A 20,060-nucleotide genomic window follows, 5' to 3' on the forward strand; every position below is an offset into this window, starting at 1 on the left:
TTTTTTATGTTGATTTAATAAATAAATAAATACAAACATTTTTTTTTTTTTTTTAATAAAATTAGAAAAAAAAAATTATTAAAAGATTATTCTGCGGCCCGGTACCAATCGTGCTGCGGCCCCGTAACTGTGGTTGGAGACCACTGATCTACATTACAGCAGCTCAGACGAGGAACAAAGCAGAGTGGGCGGGGTTTGTTTTCAGAGCAGCCTGCCTGAAACAGGTGTGTCAGAAACAGATGCAGAAAATGATTTCTACAGGATAATGTAAATAAATGGTAAATGATAAATGGGTTGTACTTGTATAGCGCTTTTCTACCTTCAAGGTACTCAAAGCGCTTTGACACTACTTCCACATTTACCCATTCACACACACATTCACACACTGATGGAGGGAGCTGCCATGCAAGGCGCCAACCAGCACCCATCAGGAGCAAGGGTGAAGTGTCTTGCTCAAGGACACAACGGACGTGACGAAGTTGGTTCTAGGTGGGATTTGAACCCGTGCCCCTCGGGTTGCGCACGGCCACTCTCCCCACTGCGCCACGCCGTCCCTGTATCACATTGTTGGTATTTATTACCCTCTGCATTCATATTTTGCAGTTTTTTACATTTTTGTTGTGTTTTTGCTTGATTGTAAAAGATACACAACTATCGAGGAGCTGGTCTGAGAACTAAAGAGGAGCAAATAGAGATGCCCGATAATGTTTTTTTATATCCGACATTGTCCAACTCTTAATTACCGATTCCGATATCAACCGATACCGATATATACAGTCGTGGAATTAACACATTATTATGCCTAATTTTGTTGTGATGCCCTGCTGGATGCATTAAACAATGTAACAAGGTTTTCCAAAATAAGAGAACAACGAAAAAAGTGCCAATATGGCACTGCCATATTTACCGTATTTTTTGGACGATAGGTCGCAGTTTTTTTCATGGTTTGGCCGGGAGTGCTACAAATACTCCGGAGCGACTTATGTGTGAAATTATTAACACATCCCCGTAAAATATCAAATAATATTTATCTAATTTGCGGAAGAGACGAAGAAAATGTCAGCAATCGTCACACACGTCAGCAATCGACACACACACACGTCAACCAATAAGAATTCGCCGGGGGAGGGTCATGGCAGAAGTGCATTGTGGGTCATTGAATGCTAACTGCTATATGCTACTGCCGTAGCTATTAAAATGGATCATTTCATCGTTGGCGGTAACTTATAAAAACTGAGAAGGGCTGAACAAAAATGGCACCGAAAAGGAGATCATGTACTGCAGATTCAAATCAAATCAAATCAACTTTATTTGTATAGGTTAAAAACGAGAACCGAACAAACACAACACAACACAAACAGAACATGATAAAAAATAAATAAATAAAATAAAATAAATAAAACATAAAAACAGGTTCACAGCAGGTGTATAATGGGGCGCCATTGCAGGATGGATATTACTCAGTGTTAAAAGCCATGGAATAAAAGTATATTTTTAAGAGAGATTTAAAGACAGGAAAAGAGGAGGCTTGTCTAACACTCAGAAGCAGGTCATTCCAGAGCTTGGGAGCAGCAGCGGCGAATGCTCTGTCACCTCTAAGCTTCAACCTTGTGTCACGGACCGTCAGTAGCAGCTGATTGGCTGATCTTAGGGATCAGGTGGGGCAGTAAGGCTGAAGGAGGTCGGAGAGATATGTTGGCGCGAGGTTGTTTGGACATGTAAAAAAAAAAATAGGAGAAGTTTAAAATTGATTCGGTAACGCACAGGGAGCCAGTGAAGGGACGCTAATATAGGGGTGATGTGCTCACGTCTGCGGGTCTGTGTTAGCAGACAAGCAGCAGAGTTCTGCACGAGCCGCAGGCGGGCGAGGGAGGCCTGGCTAATTCCTATATACAGGGCATTGCAGTAGTCTAAACGATTCAAGAAAAAGGCGTGGATTAATTTCTCGAGATCATGTCCTGATGTAAGTGGTTTCACTTTTGCCATTTGGCATGATTGCTAAAAGCTTTTTTGAACGGCGCTGCTGATTTATTTTTCGAATTTAAAATCGGAGTCGAACTTTACCCCCAGGTTTGTGACACAGTCGCTGAGATACGGGGTCAGAATGCCGAGGTCAACGTTGGGGGAGGGAGAGCGACTTGGACCGAACAACATAACTTCTGTTTTGTCTTCATTTAGGCTCAGGAAGTTAGCTGAAAGCCAGGCTTTGATGTCGTGCAGGCAGTCAATGAGACGTTGAACCGTGTTATTTTGTGCCATGGGAAAATAGATCTGGCAATCATCGGCGTAAAAATGAAATGCAATACCGTACTTCCTAAAAATAGAACCAAGGGGGAGAAGGTAAAGTGCAAATAAGATTGGGGCAAGGATAGAGCCCTGGGGTACCCCATGTGGTAAAGGAGCAGTGGAAGTCATAAAACTGTCTATTTTTACACAGAAACTCCTGTCGGTTAGGTACGACCGGAACCAGTTGAGGGCGGCGCACTTAATACCCACACAGTTCTCAAGACGAGTGATTAAGGTGGCGTGGTCAACGGTGTCAAACGCAGCAGACAGACCTAAAAGCACCAGGACAACATATTTACCAGAATCAGTTGACAGGAGGATATCGTTAAAAACTTATAGAAGCGCTGACTCTGTGCTGTGGAGGGCTTTAAAACGGACTGGAACAGCTCAGTGATACCATTATTCTCTAAAAAGAGCAACAACTGACTGTAGACAACCTTCTCTAATATTTTGAAAATGAATGGAAGATTAGAGATAGGTCTAAGGTTAGAGAGGAGAGAGAGGTCGAGGCTTGTTTTTTTAAGTAAAGGTCGTACCACTGCATGTTTAATAGGCTACTATTGATAATGTTAAGGACACTTAATCCAATAGTAGCAAGTACCTCCTTCAACAGGCGAGGTGGGAGGGCATCTGCAGGGGAACCAGAGGGCTTCATATGACTAACTGTGTCATTTAAAAAAGAAAAAGACACAGGTTCAAACAGATGGAAAACAGAAGAGAAATGCAGAGGAACAGAAGGGTCATATTAAGGCTGGGATAAACTGGCTCTAGTTGACAATTTTTTCAGTGAAAAAATGGAGACAATTTTCACAGAATTCAAAAGTAGCATCAAAATCAAAAGATTTGGGAGCATCAATGACAGTGTTAATAGTTTTGAACAGAACTCTGGGGTTGTTACAGTTAGAAAATATAATCTGAGATAAATATACTGTATATTCATATCTGCTTTTACAGTCATCTGAAAGGAAAGCAGGCTTTCTTTAAAAATGGCAAAGGACACATGCAGCCTGTCTTTTTTCCACATTCTCTCTGCTATCCGACACTTACGCCTGGCTGCACGAGTGACGTCATTCAACCAGGGCTGAGGCGTGGCTTTAGAGCGGCGGTACTTGAAGGGAGCGATCGTGTCCAATATTTGTAAACAAATAGTTGAACCCAGAAACCAACTCTTCAGTATTCAGACATACAGGGGCAGGAGAATTATCACAAAGAGTCGAAAAAATGGAGGAGAACAGAGCAGGAGACGAAGAATTAAACATGCGAGAGCGTTGAGGCGGAGCGCACAATTTAACCGGACACTGAGTGGGAATATCAAACAGGATCGGCATATGATCTGAGAACACATTGTCGCAAATGTCCAAATTAAAAACACACAAACCATACAAGAGCACTAAATCGAGTGTATGCCCGCGTGTTCATGTGTGGAACCACACACAGACAGTACAAAGTTAAAAGAGTCAATTCAGGAAGCTCCTGGAAAGTGACTTGTCTGGACAGCAGGTGTGAATATTAAAATCACCCACAATAAGGACACGATCATATTTGGGCAGGATTTCAGCCAGAAATTCAGAAAAGTCAGTTATAAAGTCTTTGTGGTACTTGGGTGGTCGATAGACGACATCAGAAAGACCCAATTCAAGCATGCACAGTTCAAAGCTTGAAAAGGAAGATTCCTGGCGGATCTGACGGCATTTAAAGTCATTTTTTAAAACGACTGCTAGTCCTCCTTCTTTTTGGCCGGACGACCGCGGAGAATTAAAGTAGGAACACTCCGGAAGCAGAAGTTCATTAAGAGGGGCGGACTCACCGGCTCTCAGCCATGTTTCCGTCACACAGAGGAAGTCCAGTCCGCGGAAAGTGAAGAAATCCTTCAGGATAAACGTTTTGTCTGTCAAAGATCTTGCGTTCACAAGACCGAACCTGGCGGGGGCCAGCCCGTCCAAGGGCGCAACTAATCCAGGTGGGGCCTGACACACAGGCCGCAGGTGGCGGGAATCCACCCCGCGCCTCATAGGGTGGGGACAGCAGGAGCGACGGCAGCAAGCCTCATCCTCCAAACCAACGATACAAACAAGCCAGGAACCGATGGGATCGAGCGAGCGTGGGTGCAGGAGGAGACCGGATACCGCACCATTCCTTTCGAGAAGCCACGGGAAGCCGGGCCAGGAGTGCCCTAACTTTCACCAGCTGGCCGCCACGTTTACCGCGGCGCCGGAGACGCTTCCGCCGGGGTAGAGGAGCCACGAGATGGGAAAGGAAGGCAGGAATCCGGCCAGGTGAAAAAGCTGACAGGGACGTCGAAAAACCAACGTCGAAGTTGATCATATCAGTAGGAGAGGGGCAAAGATCCAACAGTGTTTGGCGGTCATACACAAGCAGTGAGCTGACAGAGACGAAAATAGACGCAAACAACACAAAAACGAACAGAGCTGACAGCGAGAGACGGCAGGCCAAAGCACATACTGGCGCCATCTTGGAATCGCCTATTACACAATATCAAATAATATTCTTTATCTCATTTGCGGAAGAGACGAAGAAAATGCCAGCAATCGTCACATACACGTCAGCAATCGTCACACACACGTCAGCCAATAAGAATTCGGCGGGAGAGGGTCATGGCAGAAGTGCATTGTGGGTCATGGAATGCTAACTGCTATATGCTACTGCCGTAGCTATTAAAATAGATAATTTCATCGTTGGCGGTAACTTATAAAATCTGAGAAGGGCTGAACAAAATTGGCACCGAAAGGGAAATCATGTACTGCAGATTACAAGCTGGACGTAGTGAAATATGCAGCAGAAAACGACAAGAGGAAGCGGTGCATACCTTTGGAGTTGGCAGAGTTGTTTAAAAGCGAAATAGAGGAAGAAGATTTCATCGGATTTATCGATTAGGAGTGACAGATTGTTTGGTAAACGTATACCATGTTCAATATGTTATAGTTATTTGAATGACTCTTACCATAATATGTTACGTTAACAAACCAGGCAGGTTCTCAGTTGGTTATATATGCGTCATAGAACGTACACTTATTCAGCCTATTGTTCACTATTATTTATTTTAAATTGCCTTTCAAATGTCTATTCTTGCTGTTGGATTTTATCAAATAAGTTCCCCCAAAAAATGCGATTTATACTCCACTGCGACGTATATATGTTTTTACCTTCTTTATTATGCATTGTAGGCCGGTGCGACGTATACTCCGGAGCGATTTATAATCCGGAAAATACGATACTATTGAAGTCACAAAGTGCTTTTTTTTTTTTTTAAACATGCCTCAAAACAACAGCTTGGAATTTGGGACATGCTCTCCCCGAGATAATCCTGATACCCGCTACAACTAAGGGAAGTACTATACTTTGACTTTCAAAAGTGCATTTTTTTCTTCTTTTTTTTTTTTTTTTAAATATGCCTCAAAACAACAACTACGAAAAGAATGAAGACACACTAGTCCAGAGTATACTAGAATAATGAAGTAAAAAATAACATAGTCCTCATTTAGTGCAAGGCTGCCTGGTATACTGTATAACAGGAAATTATAAACTGGGCCCAATCTGCCCTGCTCTGACGTATTTGTATGAGTAACACAAATGTGCTGAAAGCTAGTGGTGAGTGCTTGAAGTGGCCTACCAGTCAGTCAAAGCTTCTTAAATGCTGCTTTGAGACAGGGCACCTCCGTTCACCGAAGGCTGCAAAGTGTGCGCCATGCAGGGCAGACTAGCCACACCAAACTCCATCGTAGCTTTTGCCATACTGCATGCGTTGTCCCTGACCACAACATGGACTTTCGCCCTGGGGTGTTTTTTGTTGTATTTTTGTTTTTTCTCAGTGAAGTCTTTAAGCAACAATTGTGTGGTAGTAATTTTTTCCCGGTGTTTGCTTTTCATCCATCTTCCGCTTGTATTCATCGTGCATCTCCTTTTGATTCTTGAAAAGGTGGGAGATCAAATTGCTCGTATTAAAGGAAGACGTCTTGGTTCCTCCTCGCATAATCAACTTTTTGCAGTCGTTGCAAATTGACAGTTTTTTATCCGTCAGACACACTTTAAAATAATCCCAAACCATAGACATGGTGTCGTTAGTCAGTCACCGAGCTCGCTGGCTTGTTAGCCACGGCTACAGCACCCGCAACAACCCACTCGGTGTTATGCTGCGCTCGCGGTGGTTTGATGAGGTCATCAAGTGTCGCCAGTAAACCTCTCATGCTGCGGTCATCAACTCCTGTGTTGTGTGTGGGAGCGGGGGGAGGCAAGGGGCTGCTGACTGGGATATGTACTGCTCCGTACAGCAGCGTTTTAGAAAGTCATTAATTTCACTTTTTGAAACTGTTACCGATAATTTCCGATAATACATTTTAAAGCATTTAGTGAATTATATTTATATAGCGCTTTTCTCAAGTGACTCAAAGCGCTTTACATAGTGAAACCCAATATCTAAGTTACATTCAAACCAGTGTGGGTGGCACTGGGAGCAGGTGGGTAAAGTGTCTTGCCCAAGGACACAACGGCAGTAACTAGGATGGCACAAGCGGGAATCGAACCTGCAACTCTCAAGTTGCTGGCACGGCCACTCTACCAACCGAGCTATGCCGCCCCAATTTATTGGCCGATAACATAATATCATTGGACATCTCTAGGAGCAACGTTCATGCAGCCCTTTGAGACACTAGTGATTTAGGGCTATATAAGTAAACATTGATTGATTGATTGATATGTTGTTAATACTCAGTGTTTTATTGTTCATAGTTAATATTGTAAATCCCACTTTCTTTATTTTCATGTATATTTTGGGTGTCCTATTCAGTAAAAAAAACTGTAAAATTCCATTTCGTTTTCTTGAAGTGGTCTGTCAAAGTTTTTAGAATTCCATCGGACGTGACTTTTGGTTATAGTGTTCCTGAAAACAAGGAACCCCAAAATACATACTGTACAGCAGATTTTTACAGTATATATAATTTATACACATACACCATGTTCCTCCCAACCCCGGGACACTTTTTTCTCTCAATGTGAAGTGTGTACTTTTGAACACAAAGTGAAATAAATGATTACAAATAAAATACTCTGGAAGCAAACTGTTGCACTTGAATAAAAATCACAATCAAAAGCAATAAAATAAGTTCCATCTCTGCTGGGGAGAGGACAGGGGACCCTCAAATATACAGTACAAGCCAAAAGTTTCCGTTTTCTTTAATTTCATGACTATTTATATTGTAGATTGTCACTGAAGGCACCACAACTATGAATGAACTCATGTGTAGTTATGTACTTAACAAAAAAGGTGAAATAACTGAAAACATGTTTTATATTGTAGTTTCTTCAAAATAGCCACCCTCTGTGCTGATTACTGTTTTGCACATTCTTGGCATTCACTCAATGAGCTTCAAGAGGTAGTCTCCTGAAATGGTTTTCACTTCACAGGTGTCATAGTTTTGATGCCTTCAGTGACAACCTACAATGTAAATAGTCGTGAAAATAAAGAAAAAGCAATGAAATCAGAAGGCGTGTCGAAACTTTTGGCCTGTTCTGTTCACAACAAAAACAATGAACAAAATAAAGTTATCGTGACCAAAATGATTGTTGAATGTGCTCAAAAAGTACTTATACACTCAAAATCCTTTAACAGAGTTTTTAATAACTAAAATACTTTCTTGGCAGAAGAAACAAATATTGTTCTGGCTTCATAAGAGCGATATTGGTTTTAGGTTTAAATATGCTTATCTTGTATTTTAAATTGTGAAAGTTGATCAGTTGTTTCATTTCCGGTTTCTGACGTCATGTGAGTTTGCTTGCTGTTGAACAGAATCTTTGTCATCCGTTTTGTGCAAAAACAGCACATCGTTTGTTCATTGAAAATACTTTATCCCGCTTGTTTAAACATCAATGTGTTTGTACACGTTTACATCGGGGAATGGTGTTTTGGAAGACATTGTCTGTTTACGTCAGGGGTGCCCACACTTTTTCTGCAGGCGAGCTACTTTTCAATTGACCAACTCGAGGGGATCTACCTCATTTATATATATCATTTATATTTATTTATTTATTTATGAAAGAGACATTTTTGTAAACAAGTTAAATGTGTTTAATGATAATACAAGCATGTGTAACACATATAGATGTCTTTCTTTCACGAAGACAAGAATATAAGTTGGTGTATTACCTGATTCTGATGACTTGCATTGATTGGAATCAGACAGTAATGATGATAACGCCCACATTTTCAAATGGAGGAGGAAAAAAGTTGTCCTTTCTGTACAATACCACATGAAAGTGGTTGGTTTTTGGCATCTAATTCATCCAGCTTCCATACACTTTACAAGAAAAACATTGGCGGCAAATTCCGTAGCTTGCTTGATTGACATTCACGGCACCCGAGGGTCTTGTGAGATGACGATGGCTGCTGCCAGTTCATTATTATGAAAAAATGACAGAGAGGAAGGCAAGAAACACTTTTTATTTCAACAGACTTTCGCGCCGTCCCTTCCGTCAAAACTCTAAAGGCCGACTGCACATTTCCTATCTTCACAATAAAAGCCCTGCTTCATGCTGCCTGCGCTAACTAAATACAGAGTCTCGGAAAGCTGGCGTGCACAAGTGATGTGCACGCCAGCTTTCTGAGGGATCGCTTGTGCACGCCAGTTTTCCGAGACTCTGTATTTAGTTAGCGCAGGCAGCATGAAGCAGGGCTTTTATTGTGAAGATAGGAAATGTGCAGTCGGCCTTTAGAGTTTTGACGGAAGGTACGGCGCGAGAGTCTGTTGAAATAAAAAGTGTTTCTCGCCTTCCTCTCTGTCATATTTTCATAATAATGATCTTGCAGCAGCCAGCGTCATCTCACAAGACCCTCCGGTACCGTGAATGTCATTTAAGTGACGTCTTGGTGAAGATTGATGATCACTAATTTTTAGGTCTATTTTTTTTTAAAGCCTGGCTGGAGATCGACTGACACACCCCCCGCGGTCGACTGGTAGCTCGCGATCGACGTAATGGGCACCCCTGGTTTACGTGTTAGCATTTAAGCTAGCGCCAGTCCATCCGCATCAAAGTGCAATTATGAATGGCAGTTTTTCGACCATTTTTATTTAATACGGTAATAATAATCCTTGGCGTTTTTACAGCTGTTATCAATAATACTGTTTATTTGTAGTACAAATGCCTGCAGTCGCAGAAACCAATAACAAGTGTGAATGCTCTTGAAGCATGAATATGGCGAATTGTCAACGCAGGACAAGTTACAAACCATTTTTTCATTTATTGTTGGTTAATTGACTTATGGGCCTATCTGAGGGTTTTTTCTATTGAAATAATGATGCTTTTGTTTTCCTTCATCAAAACTTCAGTTTAGTGATTTCAAACAAAGTAAAATGATGTTAGTCGACTGACATACAGCAGAAAATCAAATGTTTAAAATGATATTTACCTTTTGTCGAGTCCTGTATAATATTATTATCCTCCTTCCTTGTCACACATTCTGTTTCTCGCTCTTTTCCATCCACAGTCTGTCCATCTGTGGGTGGATTCCCTGTAGAGAACAACCAAAATAAAAGGCTTAATTGCAAGTTCTGCGTCTGCCGTTTGACTTGAGGATCTCAGAACATGTTACAGGAGTAAATCATTGACTCCTGATTGATAACAGAGCACGTGTCCATTAAGTTTGATATGACGAAAACAAACTAGTACACTAAAAATGTCCCCTAAATGGAATTATTTACATGCTTAATAGCTATTATAATAAGTGTGATAAATGAATTATTGCCCCTGCTTTCAGATTAGGGGTGTAACATTAAACTGTCATTGGTAGCTCTGGTAAAACTCCTGTTAGCATTACCCTTTTAAATTAAAATGATTTGTGATTGATAACTGCACTTGGATAAACTCATGGAATTACCGGCGCAAATTCTCTCTCACTTAAATGCTAACATGAAAACAAGAGACATTAACGTGTATCCCTATTAAGAAATTACATACATCAATCTAAAGTTAGATAACCACATTACTGCCTGAGCAACTCAATTGTGTACGTTGAACATAAAAGCTGTGCTTTCTTAGAGAGATCGTTTTATACGCCGAGGGATACGAGACAGGTGTTTTTACGGTGCGTTCAAGAACCGCTTAACAGGACGCCACAACAACCACAGGAAATAGAAATTATCTTATTTGCTACGCACTTTTCATTTTAATAAGTGTTACAGTCCAAAACAATATTCAAAACAATAAAAGCCATTAAAACAGATAAAATACTAGCATAAGAGTAAGAAACACAAAACATGCAAAATAGTGGCTTCTCTAACAGTCTGTCTATTTAAGTTATTTTTAAAAAATACCTTTGTCTACAAAGTTAGTGTGTCAGAACTTTTTGGGTACATTCAACAATACTGCGATAATGATAATAAACGTGACAATTCTGCGAGCGATAACAGTGATATAAAATTTTAACAAGTTACATTCTTATTTTAGATGTATACAAAACAATAGCGCTGCAGCTATGAATTATTTTAACAATCAAGTAATCTATCGATTAATCAGGTAATCGATAAAACATATTTTAAAGTCTTAATGCGTGTTTTAGGGAAAATAGTTAAAATAAAAAAAAATTTTGCTAGCTATAACCTTTATTCTTGTTTTTCTTCTAATAACTGCACGTAATCAACATTATGATATAATACTTGATATAATTATAATAACATACATGATATAATCAACAAATGTTTGCCTTTCAACAAAAAATAACCGATGTTTGTCACCACACAGATCACCGCACACACACACCACCGCTCTCATGTATGCTCTATTTCAGTGACTATATTTGTATGTATGACGTTCTGGGCAGTTTACGTTTTTTTATTAGTTACACTCAAACAGTTAATCTAGATAATAGATTAACTAATCAAATTAATGGATTTAGTGGATTAATTGTTGTAGCCCTACATAATGTGATGTGATGTTAAGAGTAGTTTTTAGCCACGAAATGTAAATGTTTGGTGTCATGCAAATGTTGTGCTCTCAAAAGAACATTTTCCCAACTTGCTCTTAGTCAACAAGACCTTTCCTTTTTGTTAGCACTCATTTTGCAGGAGGCCGCTGCAGACGCTAATCCAATCCATTAACTGGATTACAACAGCACTAGCCCCGGTGACCAAAACAGACAGAGTTGTTAATAAGTGCAATGATGTATGACAACACACAAGTAGAGACAGCACTCTACTGTTTGCAACTATTCAAACATCATCATAATAGCTGGCTCATCAAGTCTGACGGAAGCATTCATATCGTCCTTTGTGGCTTTTCCTTGATCATTCTGCTTGCAAACATGCAATTAATGGTGCCATTTTGGACTGTTGGAACAACAGTGGTGACTCTAGAAGAGATCACAAACAGAAGCAAAGTGCTTCAGGTCGTGGTCACCTCAAATATCCTGTGACCTGTGGACTCGCTCCCTTTGTTTTGTATGCAAAGCCTGTGGTTGGTGAGGTGAGACCATCCACTCGCAGGGATTATTGGACATCCTTACCCAAACAAGCAAGCAGGATTCATGCAATGACAGACGGATGACCTAATTTCTATGGAAGACAATTGTAGTAACACGCCAAGAGTGGGCGAAAAAATTATATCAATATATATCGCAACAGACACGTCATCGATATCAATAAAAAATGCGCTGGATAAAACGTTTGATCATTGTTTTCTTCTTCGCAGGAGAAAAGCACAAGTAATGTAGCAAAGGCACTCGCTCTCTGGTAACCCGGCAACGCAGGAAGTGATCACTGATAACAGTCAATCAGGTGACAATATCAACTATCAAGTTTGCTTGATTCTCTGCATGGAGTGAGAAGAGGAAGTCAAAATGAAGAAATTGTGGATAAAAGAGGAAAAGTCACCTGGACCGTTTTTGGATGTTTTCAAAGGGACCGTAGTCAGACCAATGTGGTCTGTAAATGATGCAAGGCAAGAGTGCTAATACCACATCACCTTAGCCGCGCTGACCCTTTTGAGCACAACTGTAACTTCCTGCCACTAAACCTGCAGAAAATAGATCTCAGATTTCTTTATGTTTACATTTTCACACTTAGCACTATTTTCGTGTCTTACATATTCCTTATTTTTAAGAGATTATTGATAAGTGTTCAATGTGATTATACTGTTGTTGTTTTTTTTACTCTGAGTGTTTTCCATGTGTTGACATTTCCTTTCTGCCTTGATAGCTGAGAGATTATAATCAGAGGACGGTTATATTCGAAAATAAAATATATTGTTCTCCTGCTCATTATTTTCAATAGGTGATAAAAATGTCAATAATTATTGCTATTATCATATTTAAATAATTACTGCACACCAAAAAAAAAAAAAAATTCATAGTTAACAGGGCAAATGTTACACAGACTGAACATCCTGGCACTAAATCTGCAGAAAATAGTTCTCAGGTTTCTCTATGTTTACATGTACACACTAGGGCTGGGCGATATTGCCTTTTTTTAATATCGTAATATTTTTAGGCCATAATCGCGATATACGATATATATTACGATATTTTCCCTTGGCTTTTAATGAACACTTGATGCATATAATCACAGCAGTATGATGACTATATGTGTATACATTAAAACATTTTTCTTCATACTGCATTAATATATGCTACTTTTAAACTTTCATGCAGAGAGGGAAATCACAACTAAGTCAATTGACCAAAAGTGTATTTATTAAAGTTATTAAGCAATGGCACAAACATTCAAGTCATATCCAAAAAATAAATTGCAAGATTGTCAGAGACATATTAAGTGTCAAATAAAAATGAGCTGCGTAATAGGAAATCAAATAGTATTCGTCCTTCATTATGTGGTATGTTACTAAGGTTATGAAATTTTCTTCATTCTTTAGCGAGCTACTTTTTATAGCAACGCTTTTCCCCCACATTTGACAAATTACGGTTGTTTTTCTTGGGAATTAAGTTTTCCTTCATTTGCTACCAGATCCGCACCATCTTTCTCACATATGGCTACGTTAGCAGCTAACGTTAGCCACACCGTTAGCTCTCTGCTGGGCGAGGGCGTGTATGTGACGTGTGACGTGACAGTTGTGACGTATGTAAGAATGTGCGCCTGCTTGTCTGTGAGAAGGAGACACACGAAAGAGCGAGGAGAGCCTGAAGTGTACGCCCGCAGCTAAAAGTTCTGCGTGAGAACGTATACTCGAATATTACAATAGTCATTTTCTATATCGCAAAGAGACAAACCCGTGATATATCGAATATATCGCCCAGCCCTAGTTCACACTTTGCACTATTTTCTTACACTTTATGAATCATTTCTCACATATTCCTCATTTTCAAGAGATTATTGGGAAGTGTTCAATGTGATTTGACATTGTTTGACTTATTTCCATGCTTGTGTTGACAATTCTTTTCTGCCTTAATAGCTGAGGGCATTGTGTGAATACAATATAATAAAATGTTAACATTTATCTTTCTCTTGCTCCTTATTTTCTACAAGTCATAAAAAATATCAATAATTGTCAATATTTACCGATACAAAACATTCATACTCAGCCCTGCACTATAATTTATCCGTCCCAGTGTTTCCCATACATTCATTTATTAATAGATTTGGCACTTTGTGTTCATCATCACTCATAAATATAACGCACCTGGTCTGCCAGACAATAACACGAAGCAGGTTTTGCAACTTTTGTAGATTTATCATTTCATGAGAAATGGGAGCCCTCCATTAAAGAAGCCACTAGCGGCAAGTGTGTGGAAGCACGTCTTGCTCTTCTACGGCTGTTGACAAAACATTTCAGTAGTATTTTATTGCAAGTTACTGCACAATTCCCAACCTTTGTATTTATTTATAGCAACACTAAGTAACTTTTCAACCTTCATAAAGTATTTCCAAAAGTTTTGGGATGATACATGGACTTACAACTAGTTGAATGACACCGCTGTCATGGCCTGAGGAGGTCTGTGTTGTTTTACTGGTACTTAAAGACTTTAAGGAGGGGGGCAGGCACCTTGCCACACAAAAAACTACAAATGTTCTGACTTGATTTACGGCATACATCCCACCCCCTCCCCCATTCATAAAAATAACGGAAGTCGATGCAAACGCCTACGTGCCGCCAGAAAGCTACAAGAAGAAGGTGTTCGTGCAATTACTGTTATCATGGCCGAAACTACAAAACAACCAAAGAAAGGAAAAGTTTAGTCTGAGGAGACAAAAACTAAAATGGAGGCTAACCGCACAAAAGTCAAAGATCAACATTGCCTCGGCTATCAATCACTGGCGTGATGCGCCGTTGGTTCTGTTAATGCTAAACTAGTAAGTGATTTTTTATGCTTATATCAAAAATTGTAATGCTAATCTTAGCTATCAAAAATGTGCACGGTAGCAATAAATTGCCACCAGCTTGATATTTCGCAGATAAAAACTACTTTCTTCGAAAAAACTTGCATCCGCCCTGACACATTCTTGGTAGTAGCGCCATCCAAGATTGTTTCTTGATAGTGTCTGCTATTTAACATCAGCATAGCCATTAAAGACAGAATATTTGTGACAATATTGGGCAAGATCACGTCAGCTCGTCCTCATAGGAAATGTGGTCTTCTTCCGGCAAAACACTAGCGCTTTGGTCCACTGGCGCCACTAAAATTAACCAAAATTGAAAGTTCTTAAGTCCGAACTTCTTCACATTTGATATGCATTTCTTTCAGAGTCAACACTACTTTCTTCGAAAAAACCTGCATCCGCCCTGATACATTCTTGGTAGTAGCGCCATCCAAGATTGTTTCTTGATAGCGTCTGCTATTTAACATCAGCATAGCCATTAAAGACCGAATATTTTTGACAATATTGGCCAAGATCATGTCAGCTCGTCCTCATGGGAAATGTGGTCTTCTTCCAGCAAAACACTGGCGCTTTGGTCCACTGGCGCCACCAAAATTAACCAAAACTGAAAGTTCTTAAGTCCGAACTTCTTCACATTTGATATGCATTTCTTTCAGAGGCCCTTCATTAAAATAAAAATGTAAATGCTGCTCCAACCCCTCCCTGTGGTTCCCACACCTCCCCCAGCTTCTTGCAAGCTTCAAGTACTTCAGCAGATGGTTCTAGGTTCAACAACAACAACAGTGGAGCATAGTGGGGCCTCCTGGAGAGAACACACACACACAGCATCTGTTTATGAATGGGCTGACAATTGCCCATCCCCCGACAGATACAGCTGACAGAGGAGTCACCAAGAGTTGTAAAAAAAAAAAAAAAAAAAATCAAGCAAAGGAATCGAGAATAAGGCAATCAGGGCAGTGACACTGCTCATTTACTGGCTTGAATGCTAACATGAGAACAATAAACATTAACACCTCAGTTAAAACCCAATCTAAACTTGCACGAAAACATTACTGTCTAAGCGACAGTAAATTGTGCACATTTAACGTACAAACGATGCTTTCTTAGACAGGATTGATCGATACTGGAAGCGATATGACAACAGTATATTTGTGTGATGCAACAAACACAAGTTTTATTTAATCATTGAAAAACACAAACTTTTACAAATTAAAACAGTAGAAGATAAACATATTTAAACACGCACAAATATTTAATTTTTATCTTAATTAACTTTTAATTTTCCTGAAGAAACTCTCCTGAAGAAATAAATAAAGTACTATCTAATCTAATGTAAATATGGCTCTAACACAGCCAGAACAATATATTTATAAAATAATTATTTGGTAATATTTAATAATAATTAAAATGGCCCTGCGATGAGGTGGCAACTTGTCCATGGTGTACACCGCCTTCCGCTCGGGTGCAGCTGGGATAGGCTACAGCACCCCTGCGACTCCGAAAGGGACAAACGGTAGAAAATAGATGGATGGATAATAGTTATATATTTTTCTGCAAAGAAAGTTTATTGGGTATTTATTGTATATAATTTATTAAATAAAACTTGGTTATAAGTGTGTGTATGAGTAGTTTGAGCACATTTGACAATACCGTGATAATATTGGTGACAATAACCATGATATAAAATCCCTAAACGATAAACATTAATAATGACAACCACGGTAAAACTCGATGGTTAGTGTTACCGTTTTAAATCGAAATAATGGGAAAATCATGATTGATAACTGCACTTTGATAAATTATTGTATTCACTAGCGCTAGCTTAAATGCTAACATGAAAACAAGAGACTTTAATGTCTTTCCTCATTAGGAAAGGACATACCCCAATCTTGACTATTATATAAACACATTACTGTTTGAAGAGCTAAGATATTCAATTTTGTACGTTGAACCTACACACTGTGTTCTCTTCATTAACATATACTTGAAGGTGTTTTTATGGTGCGTTCATGGACCGCTCAGCAGAATAAGATGCCAGAACGGTCTTATCTGTGAACACATATCATGCAAAATAGTGAGCTTTCTAACAGTGGGTGTATTTATTTAAAAAACAAGTAAAATGTTTCAGGATGCTTGTGTAAACTGTAAGTACATTTTGAGCACATTGAACAACAATATTGCGACAATGATGATAGCCGAGATTAGTTTAATCGTTTTCATTCGACAAAGCAGAAACAGTGAAATTATGTGTTATTGTTGATGCTGTGGTGCCTTTTTTTGGGCGAGTTCGCTCGGTGTTCTGGGTTGAACATGCACTTCCTGTTTTAATGCCTTAAACCGGAAGTAAAACAGTCCATAGCGTCTCTGCTCGAAACGATTCTTCATCCATCACTCCAGGCAACGTTCATAAGTTTTACAATACAAGTACAACCATTCTTACGAAAGTGTCTCAAGTGTGATGTCTGCAGGACTGTTTTCATGCATATTTGCACGCGCTATCATAATATAATCAAGCTAGCTTCGTTAGCATTGGCTAATATGCTAACACGAGTGTCTGTGTTAGTAATAATAACTAACAACGGCATTCTTTTTATATTGTTTGTTTCAGTTTCGCAAAATTCCCCAAGACATCACAGTGAAGTTATTAAGTCTGTATAGGTGATCGGAGAGCGAGCTTCCGCAGATAGTGGGTCCATGACAATGATGGGTTTTGTTTTATCATCCGTTTTACTGCTGTGTTACAGACACCTTTTGGAAACAATTCCATCTATCCATTCAATTTTCTACCGCTTATTCCCTTTTGGGATCGCAGGGGGTGCTTGTGCCTATCTCAGCTACAATTGGGCGGAATGCAGGGTACACAATTATGGTATGTAAATAAACAATTACAAAAAATGTATGTGTAAACAAGTCATTTCACAAGGTATATATCCGTGGCTTATATTTTTTTCTTCTATGTACCATAGTCCGGAAAATACTGCAGTTCGAATCTGTTTGAGCTCCTTTATTATTACTTAATATGTATTGTGTATCTTTTTCAGACATGGTAACAGATATTCCTTTATGTGTAATCTATTAATGTTTGTCCATCCAAAGTGTTGCATGTAAAATAAATTCAGAGGGGGGTACACAACCATAAAGACCATTTGAAAAAGCTCTAGTCGATCAACAATGCGTCCATTTAAAAACCAACCGAGAGAAACCCTCAGCCTGCACACACCCTTCACCGGACTGATCAACGGGATTTGCGTTCCAAAAATATCTGCTAAATATGGTCTTTGTTCTGCTGAAATGCATGAAAGTCTGCACAGTTTATCACACTATTCAGCACATACTGTGCTTCCTATTGTTGGAGACATGATGAGCACCGAAGAAAGAAGAAATAACAACATTGTAGTGAAAGGTCAAAAGTAGTGTAGATTATTGAGAAAATGAATCAATCTAAAATAACTATTAGCCTCTTTCAAATCCATGCATTACAAAAGGATAAAGGCATAGAAATTGGGTTGGACGATACAAATGTCAATTTGGCCAATGATAGGGCTTTTACTACTATCTTGATATCACATTTTGACAACTAATCCTCGCCTCCATGGGGGCATATAAACTGCAAGTATTATCACTACACACCGGAGGAGGATAGAAGAAGCCATGCTAACCGCTAATCTAGAGCTCTTGTCAGCCGTTGTGGCCACATTGATACAAATATCGACAATAACGATACCAAGAATGGGCTCTGTTTATTGTCGATACTAAATTTATTGGATTGATATATTTTATCACAGAATACTTTTTGTAGATTTGTTGTGAAGGTCCTGAGTAGTCCTGGGTTCAATCCTGGGCTCGGGATCTTTGTGTGTGGAGTTTGCATGTCCTCCCCGTGAATGCGTGGGTTCCCTCCGGGTACTACGGCTTCCTCCCACTTCCAAAGACATGCACCTGGGGATAGGTTGATTGGCAACATTAAATTGGCCCTAGTGTGTGAATGTGAGTGTGAATGTTGTCTGTCCATCTGTGTTGGCCCTGTGATGAGGTGCCGACTTGTCCAGGGTGTACCCCACCTTCCGCCCGATTGTAGCTGAAATAGGTACCAGAGCCCCCCCGCACAACCAAAGGGAATAAGCGGTAGAAATGGGTGGATTTTGTTGTTTGCAAACCTCAGGAAATAAGTTATTGTACACAAAAACTAAAGGACTTGTAACCCATCTTTTATTATCACCTTTAGACCAAATATATATTGTGATACTGCATTTACGCCATGGCGACAAACAAACTACACGTACTATCATCACTGGAGGACGAGAAACAACACCTGCTCCACTACACACCATAGGACGGAGCATGACAAATATTTTGACTTGGGCCCACATTGAGAGACAAAATGTATCTGGAGTGCCTATGTGTATGTGTGTACAAGTTATACGTACACATTTAGCTGTAAAAATCTGCTGTACAGTATGCGTGTTTGGGTCCCTTTTTTTCCAGGAACACTAATACCAAAAGTCACAATGTCCAATATAGTTCTAAAAATGTTATGACAGACCACCTCAAAAAAACTGAATGGAATTTTACAATTTTTTACTGAATGGGACACTCAAAATGTACATTAAAATACACCTACAATTAGGTATATTATCCCTTTTATGCAGAATTTTTTTTTTAAAGATCTGCTTCTGACACGCGTGTTTCAGGCTGGCTGCTCTGGTTTGTTTCCTCCTCTGAGCCACTGTGATGTAAATTACCGTAATAACTCGTAGAACACCCAAAAGCGCAGATTCCAACCATTCAAATACTTTCTATAGTTCAAGACTTACGGTCATTTAAAACAGCACTGCACATCATAATGGCGGCTACAGTTTTTATGTTAAAGGTCTAAAAAAATTATGTAGAACATCCGGCGGGTCGGATTGAACATTTTAATGGGACGCATGTGGCACGCGGCCGTATTCTGCCCAGGTCAGCTGCAGAGCACATGCTAACTGCAAGCTAGAGATCGTGAATGTAAACAAGGCGGACGAATTGATACAAATAGGCAGTAACAATACTAAGTAGTTTAGTATCAGGTCCATATTACAGTGGTTACAAATCATATTGTTGATGTAGATGATCACATCTGCTGTACATAAAGATACTTCACTTGTTGCCTTATTTGTTTTTTACTTTATTAAAAAGATCTATATTAAGGTTTGGCACAGCTACACTGGAGCAGGAGGGGAAAAGAGAAAAAAAATGAGGAAACAATGGGAACGAGAAGGGGATAAGACAGAGACAAAAACAGAACACTGATTGAACATTAATTATGTTGTGACGAGCCTGATATTTGCGCGGTGGAACGGGAGGCCACGCACAAACCCGGACAGAAACACGCACACATTGACAGACACACACATGATCACGGTAAATAAAGGTGAATTGTTCCGTCCAGGATTATACCCA

General features: G+C 39.6%; 1 protein-coding gene across 6 annotated transcripts in view; it reads right to left on the bottom strand.

The window, feature by feature from the left end:
• The window catches only part of LOC133556203 (trinucleotide repeat-containing gene 6A protein-like), a 108,365-nt gene that overhangs the window by 64,247 nt on the left and 24,058 nt on the right, over window positions 1-20,060 (bottom strand). For 5 of the 6 annotated variants that reach the window (XM_061905897.1, XM_061905898.1, XM_061905903.1 and 2 more), the window contains exon 3: window positions 9,707-9,808. The exons of the other annotated variant lie outside the window; for it this stretch is intronic. The gene's annotated coding sequence lies outside the window, so the exon portion shown is untranslated. The remainder of the gene's footprint in view (window positions 1-9,706; window positions 9,809-20,060) is intronic. 6 annotated transcript variants of the gene reach the window in all.

Source organism: Nerophis ophidion, linkage group LG07 (assembly GCF_033978795.1).
Source record: "Nerophis ophidion isolate RoL-2023_Sa linkage group LG07, RoL_Noph_v1.0, whole genome shotgun sequence".
Taxonomy (NCBI): Eukaryota; Metazoa; Chordata; class Actinopteri; order Syngnathiformes; family Syngnathidae; genus Nerophis; species Nerophis ophidion.